Source organism: Muntiacus reevesi, chromosome 2 (genome assembly GCF_963930625.1).
Source record: "Muntiacus reevesi chromosome 2, mMunRee1.1, whole genome shotgun sequence".
Taxonomy (NCBI): Eukaryota; Metazoa; Chordata; class Mammalia; order Artiodactyla; family Cervidae; genus Muntiacus; species Muntiacus reevesi.
Window position 1 is genome coordinate 89,965,708 of NC_089250.1, and position 8,348 is coordinate 89,974,055.

Genomic DNA, 8,348 nt, shown 5'->3' on the forward strand with positions numbered 1-8,348 from the left:
GATTCAGTCCTACAAGCAAAAAAAAAAAAAAAAAAAAAAGATGATCCATTGGAGAAACTAAAATCAGGCTCTTTTCCACCTATAGACAGCATTCTAAAGTAGATCCTTAAGCAATTGTGATCTCACTTTTTATAAATGGCTTTAATCCAGAAATAAGGAATTTAATATACAAGCAATAGCTAGAATGGGAAAGAGCCCCACTGCCAGACCTCCAGCCCCTTGCTGAGCAATCCAAAAGGAAAAATAAGGCTCAGAATAAACTCATGATCTTACAAAAGTTTCAGTAAACTACAGTCCATGGGCCAAGACCCTGACCTTCTGCCTGTTTTTGCAAATAAAACTTGGTGGAACACAGTCACCCTTATGTTTACACAGTGTCTCTGGCTGCTTTCACAACCACAGAGTTGAAAGACTGCAGCAGAACTGTATGGCTGGCATAGTCCAGAATGTCACTATCTGCCTCTGGCAGGAAAAGGTGGCCAATCCTTTGTATCGCAAATAAAATAATCATTAATCCCCAAAGGAGGGAATCTCTAGGTAAAGGCGCTTCTAGAAAGAGTGAGATTAAAAACAGTTGTTCTAGCATGTATATTATCTATGGTGAAACGGACCACCAGCCCAGGTGGGATACATGAGTCAGGTGCTCGGGCCTGGTGCACTGGGAGGACCCTGAGGAGTCGGGTGGGGAGGGAGGTGGGAGGGGGGATCGGGATGGGGAATACGTGTAACTGTATGGCTGATTCATGTCAATGTATGACAAAACCCACTGAAATGTTGTAAAGTGATTGGCCTCCAACTAATAAAATAATATTTAAAAAAAAATAAAATAAAATAAAAATAAAAGCTAAAAAAAAAAAAAAATAAAAAAATAAAAACAGTTGTTCTGCCTTAGCTAAGAAACTAAAGAGGGGAAAAAAGGAAGTGATTGACCAACTAAAATGCTCCAGTGGGGAAATAAGCACTTAATTTTCTATTTTATCCTTAAATCAGAAGGAGAAACCTTTTTAGATATTAATAGACATCATTGCCAAATTTTAATTAATTCAGGTGCTATAGAGTAAAAATAATAATGACATAATATTTAAACTTGCCACTGTCTTAGAGTCAACAACTAGTCAGTTGGTGGGTATCTCTAATAACCTTCAAACGTTCCCAATGCCAAAACAGTCTCCCTCAGACCTGTAACCAAGGTACAATCTTTCCTCCTCCTGAATCATCAGCTGTTGATGTAACTTAATAGGGAGGGGTGACTGTGCAAATAAAATGCTGGATTAAATGTTCTCCAGGGGGCATCATCCTTGAAATCCCCCCAAGCTCCCCTATTCACAATGAGATCGTAGCTAATCTGGATGTTGATTTACTCTTACTCTAGTATCTGAATTAAGCCCAGATTGAAGATATCGAGATAGTCCAAACAGTTTTTAGGAATACACAGGATTTAGGAGCTATAGTGACAGTTCAGATTGATTTATCTAAATCTCTGTCCAAATCGTGCTGTGGTAGGGGTTAGGCAAGCCAGTTGTGTCTGACACGTTGCACCTTCTAGACTGTAGCCTGCCAGGCTCTTCTGTCCTTGGGATTTTTCAGGCAAGAATACTGGAGCGGGTTGCTGTTTCCTGCTCCAAGGAGTCTTCTCAACCCAGAGACTAAACCGTGTCTCCTGAGTCTCCTGTACTGGCAGGTGGATTCTTTACCACTGGGAAGCCAAACTGCGTAGCATCCTTTTAAACAAGATGCTAAAGGACTTTGGAAAAGATCCTGATTCTGGGAATGATTGCAGGCAGGAGGAGAAGGGGGTGACAGAGGATGAGACGGATGGATGGATGAATGGCATCACCCACTCAATGGAAATGAGTTTGAGCAAACTCCGGGTAGATAGTGAAGGACAGGGAAGCCTGGTGTGCCATAGTCCATGGGGTTGCAAAGAATTGGACACGACTTAGCAACTGAGCAACAACAACAAAGAAGGACTAAAACCAACCATTAAAAGTCTTAAATAGGGCTTCCCTGGTGGTCTACTGGTTAAAATCTGCCTGTCAATGCAGGGAACATGGGTTCAATCCCTGGTCTGGGAAGATCCCACCTGCCAAGGAGCACCTAAGCCCATGTGCCACCACTATTGAAGCCTGTGCACCTAGAGCCCATACCCCACAACAAGAGAAGCCACCACAAGCAGCCCGTCACCTCAGCGAGGAGTAGCCCCCAGTCACTGCAACTAGAGAAAGCTCATGTGCTGCAGCGAAGACATAGTGCGGCCCCCAGAATTAATAAAAAAGAAAAAGAAAAAGCATAACAGAGAAAAGGCTTGGACCAATCCACACTCAGGGTTGTAAATAAATCAGACATTCTTTGCTTCCCTGCAGTACCAAACCCACATCTAATTTCATATTAGTGCCTCCTGAGGCTGCATATTTAACAGTTGTAGATTTGCCTTCTGCTTACCTCAGCATCAAGGCTTCCCTGGTGGCTCAGATGGTAAAGAATCTGCCTGCAGTGTGGGAGACTTGGGCCCAATCCATGGGTTGGGAAGATCTCCTGGAGGAGGGCATGGCAACCCACTCCAGTATTCTTGCCTGGAGAATCCCCATGGACAGAGGAGACTGGGGGTTATAGTCCCCGGGGTTGCAGAGAGTCAGGCACAACTGAATGACTATAGCATGTACCTCAGCATCAGTACCGATTTATTGTTCACTGCCCAGGGACCATGAGCAATATGCCAGGCCCACGGTACCCCAGGGGTTTAAAATCTCCCTCCTACTTTTCACAAGTCTTCAGCCATGGTCTCAAGGACCTTCTTTCCCTAGGACTTACTCTTTCCTGGGCTTCCTAGGTGGTGCAGTGGTAAAGAATCTGGCTGCCAATGCAGAAGGTGCAAGAGCCTCAGGTCCTGACCCCTGAGTCGGGAGGATCTCCTGGAGTAGGAAATGGCAATGCGCTCCAGTATTCTTACCTGGATAATCCCATGGGCTGAAGAGCCTGGTGGGCTATAGTACATGGGGTTGCTGTGAAATGCACACAACTGAGCAAGTACCCACGCACTACTTTTAACCACCACATAATGACTTTTTGCTGTGTTCTGAACCTGAGGGGAGCTCTGAGGCTGTTTCCATCTGTTTCAATGTGTTAGCTTAGAAAGGGGGAAGGTTTCCAAAGAGAAGTTATAGTTTTGTCAAAGTAAAGTTCATTTCCTAGGACATGTTTCATCCCAAGATATCTTGCAGGGGCCTGTGGCACAAGGCCTTTGTGGCCCCCATTTCTTTGACTATAGGAAACAGCCTTCATTCAGCCTCTACGACCTTCCCTGAGCTCCAACTGGCAGATTCAAGCAGTTGTTAATTGAGGAAGGGAGGGGTGGGAGACTATGGAGAAACAGTCAAGTAGGCTTCAGACAACGTCCTGCTTCCCCATCAAGGGATACACACAACAACATCTTTGAGCTATCTTGCAGATACTTAACTCCCCCTTCAGGTGGGGAAGTTAATGACTAATGATGGTATGCTGCCCACAAGCACATGGGCCCCGGACCAGTTGGACTTGAAGGTTGATGATGCTGACTCCTACTTATCTCACCACCAACCCATCAGAAGAATGTCCACGAGCTGATCACACCCTCTTTGGACAATTAATATGAAACTTCTCCCAATCTTCCCCAAATTTGGACACTTGGTTTGAGGGCATGAGCTCACTGTGTCCCCCTTTGCCTGGCAAAGCAAGAAAGCTATTCTTTTCTACTTCACCCAAAACTCTGTCTCTGAGATTTGATTTGGCACTGGTGCACAGAGAAGTTGAGCTTCCAGCATCACCAAGGAGGTGACACACTGCAGGACCTTCGAAACTTTTCCAGGCCGGTTATTAAGAGACAATTGAGATTACAGATCAATTATACTTCAGTTTAAAAAAAAGAAGAAGATTCTTGAGCAAGCTGTGGCTTCCAGCTTGTCACCACGTGACTTTACCAAGTCCTTGGTAAGCAAATATCTTCCCTGGGACTCAAAGCATGAATGGGGATTTAATGAGTTAAAATTAGCTCTTAACAATCTCCCTCTCTGGCCTTCCTAGTTACCATAAGCCTTTCTACATATTTGTACATGAGACTCACCTTCATGAGGATCATCAGAGGCCAATAATCTACTATAATCTGTCTTGGTCCAGTGTCAAAGCTAAGCCACCTAAGTGCAGTAACCACAGCAACCCAACTAGCCAAACTTGGTTTGTGTGTGTGTGTGTTGTTTTTTAATTTTAAATAGCTTATTCATTCATTACTGCAAATGGGTCTTCTCTAGCTGGAGTGAGCAGGGGCTATCCTCTGGTTGCAGAGCTTGGGCTGCACATTGCATAGACATCTCTTGTTGCAGAGCATGGGCAGGGCAGGGGCTTTGGTAGTGACTGCTGCATGTAGTCTCATGAGTTCGGGCTCACAGGTTTAGTTGCTCTAGGCCATGTGGGATCTTCCCAGAACAGGGATCAAACTCATGTCTCCTGCATTGGCAGGCAGATTCTTAACCACTGGACAACCAGGGAAGTCTGGTGTGTATGTTTTTAATTGTGTAAAATAAATGCATATAACCTGAAGTTTTCCATTTTAATAATTTTTAAATTTAGTGACATTAATTACAGTGGCTATGCTGTGCAACCATCACCATTATTTATTTCGAAGTGCTCTTTCATCAACTTTTCATCTTTCCAAACAGAAACTCTACAGCCATTAAGCAACAATTCACCATCCCCCTCCCCACATTCCCTGGTAACTTCTAATCTGCTTTCTGTCTCTATGATTGAGATATTTTACATAAATGGAATCATACGACATTTGTCCTTTTGTGTTAGGCTTATTTAACCTAGTATAATTTTTTCATGGTTCATCTCTCTTGTGGAATACATTAGAATCTCATTTCTTTTTATGACTAAATAATACACTGTTGCAAATACCACATTTTGTTTATTTATTCATCTACTGATAGATACATTTGTTGTTTCTATTTTTGGCTGTTGTGAATAATGCTGCTATGAACACTGATGTACAAGTTTGTGTGCTGCTTAGGTCCCTGATTTCAATTCTTCGGGGTGTATACCTAGGAGTGAAATTGCTGGCTTATATGGTAATTCTGTTTAACTTTCTGAGAAAACGCCAGAGTTTCTTTCACAGAAGCTGCACAATTTTACAACCTGATAGGCAGTGTGTAAGTGTTCCAATTTCACTGCACCCTTGCTAACACTTGCTATGTCTGTTTTTTAAATTATCACCATCATAATGAGTGTGACGTGGTAGCTCATTGTGGTTTAGGTTTGCATTTCCCTTCATTCACTGGGTCAGGAAGAGTGAAGAAGGAAATGGCAACCCACTCCAGTATTCTTGTCTGGGAATCCTAAGGACTGAGAAGCCTGTTGGGCTACAGATCTGGGGTCACAAAACAGACATGATTTCCTGACAAAACAAAAACAGATTGAATAATGGTATTTAGCTTCTTTTCATCAGTTAATTTTTGACTTGTATAACTTCTTTGGAGAAAAGTTTACTGAAGTCATTTGCCCATTTTAAAATTGAAATGTCTTTGTGTTGAAATGTAGGCGTTCTATAGATATTCTGAGTATTAAACCTTTTCACATATATGATTTGCAAATATTTTCTTCCATTCTTCAGGTTGTCTTTTAACTTTCTTGAGTGTCCTTTGCTGCAGAAATATTTTAGCTTTTTTCTTTTTTAAAAAATTTATTTATTTTTAATTGAAGGATAATTGCTTTACAATATTGTGTTGGTTTCTGCCAAACATCAACGTGGATTAGCCATAGGTATACACATGTCCCCTCCCTCTTAAACCTCCCTCCCAAATTTTAGTTTTGATGACGTCCAATTGATTTTTTTTCTTTTGTTGCTTGTGTTTTTGGTGTCAAACTTAAGAACACATTGCCAAATCCAAAGTCATGAAGATCTTCCCTGGGGCTTCCCTGGCAGTTCAGAGGCAGTTCAGAGGTTAATCCAATGCAGGGGGCCCAGGGTTAGCCCCTGGTCAGGAAACTAAGATCCCACATGCCACTCGGCACAGAAAGAAACAATTTTGCTCTTAAAGTCTGACCCATTTATTTTCTTTGATCCATGTTGAGTTAATTTTTGTGATTGGTGTGAGGTAAGAGTCCAATTTCATTCTTTTACATGAGGATGTCCGGCTTTCTCAATACCATTTGTTAAAGAGACTGTTCTGTCTTCATTGAATGGTCTTGGCACTCTTGTGGAAAATCAGTTGACCATGGATGTGACAGTCTATTTCTGGGCCCTCAAGTCTATCTATTTCATTGGTCTGTGTGTCTGTCCTTATGACAGTTCCAGTGTTTTGATTACTGGAGCTTTGTAGAAGGTTTTAAAATTGGAAAGTGTAAGCCTTCCATGTTTGATCTGTTTTAGGATCTCCTTTAAATCTGGTGGTCCTTTCTGCTGAACAATCTTTATTACTCACTGAAAATACACATCTCTCAGTATGTAGGTTTATCTTCTATGAAATCCTGTTTCTTCTCCCTTACTTATTTCCATTCATCATTACAACACCTTGACCCTGGTATTCTTCTTCTATTACTTGATGGGGAAACTCATAACCATCTAACTTCTGTTCATGAATGGATATATCAGAAATTTTAGCAAAAACAGACTTAATCGTATTGGTTGATGGGCCATATCATCGGACTGAACAAAAAAAATACCCTGTAACACATTCACTTTATCTCTAAAACCCGGTCTTTTGGCAGTTGCAAAATCTGCCCAGATGGCAGAATTCACTGTGCTCACCAGGGCTTGCCAGATAGCTCCAGATAAGAAGGTTTAATATATGCACAGGGGTTGTCCGTGGTTTTGGAATGCTTTTGAAACAAAGAGGACTATTACCCTCAGCAGAAAACCCAGTTAGGAATGGGAGCATATCCAAGAAGAATAGAGTAAGATATGGGGGCCCTGAACCAGAGTGAAGACCGCTCCCTTGTCCAAGTGTTTGTGATCCATCCCGTGTTCTTTTTTTAGGTGTAAACACTGAACCTGTTTGCTTGTGTGTGTGTGTTTTTTTTTAATTTAAGCAGAAAAGTTCTCTTAAAATAGAGTTGGCGAAGGGGGTGAGGATGAGGCTGAAGACAAACCTTGTTGTCTCCTGTGTGGCTGTGACTTACTCTGCTCCTAACTCACTCTGGCCGATAGGGCACCCTTACAATCTGAGATAGGGTTTTGAGCTCTAAGTATCTGAAAGGACAATCCAAAGTCTGGGAAGGAGTTAGGCTGCTTGGACTCCCCCAGGCTGCTTTCAAAGGCAAAGAAGACTGAAATACAACTGGAAGAAGGATTTTAAGGAGGATAGACTCACTGAGGAAGCAGTTATTTTAAAAATAGCAGATTTGAGGAATGGGAGAATTCTTTATTCATCTTTGATTTACAAAATAACAATTTAAGTTTCAGATGTTCCCCCCTCTTAACTGCATCCTCAAATTATCTCAGTGTAATTCTTGATCTGAGAGATCTAGACTCTCTCACCTAGCCTGTGATATATAAACTAGGATGTTTATATATCTCATGTCCCTCCTAAAATCTACTACCCCAAAGTGAAATGAAACCCACCCTCTTTCTTTGACTCAGGAGAAGATGGCTACTTCTGAATACATTTCTCTTTACTCTCCTAAAAGGTTTCCCCTAACTATTTAAGCCTAAAAAGTTTATTTTCTAGTTACAGATGAACTGTTTTCTTGGACTCTTTTTTACCTTAATGGAAAAGCTAACTGAAGACTGTCTGGGGAACAGTTCCTCGGGAACTTCAGCTCCCAGAGACTGGAAACACCTACAGTCAGAGTATCTGAGCTCAGGTGTGGTTTCCTGGTCTTTAAGCCAGTTGTTCTCACGCAAGCCACTTAAATTTATCCATAAAATGTGGATAATAATATGCATTCCATCTGCTTAATCAGCTGTTGTGATGACCAAGTGAGATAATGTCTGAGAAAGTGCTCTTTAAAAGGGACACAGTACAAAACGTGGTGATCTGTGAGTGGTGGGATTTAGGCCATCTGATTTTCTTCTTTGTTATCTACAACTTACACTTTAAAATATAACATTTAATTGTACTAAATGTTCTATATTTTTAAAAGAAAGCATACAGTGCTATGCAAGTAAAAGTTATTAAAATCAACCTTCTTAATGGTGTCAGGGTATCTCTGTGGGATCTGGGCATGCAGGAAATAGTTAAGCTATATATATAAACACTAGATAGGGAAAAAGTGGAAACAATGACAGATTTTCTTTTCTTGGGCTCCAAAATCACCACAGACAGTGACTGCAGCGACGAAATTAAAAGACACTTGTTCCTTGGAAGAAAAACTGTGAC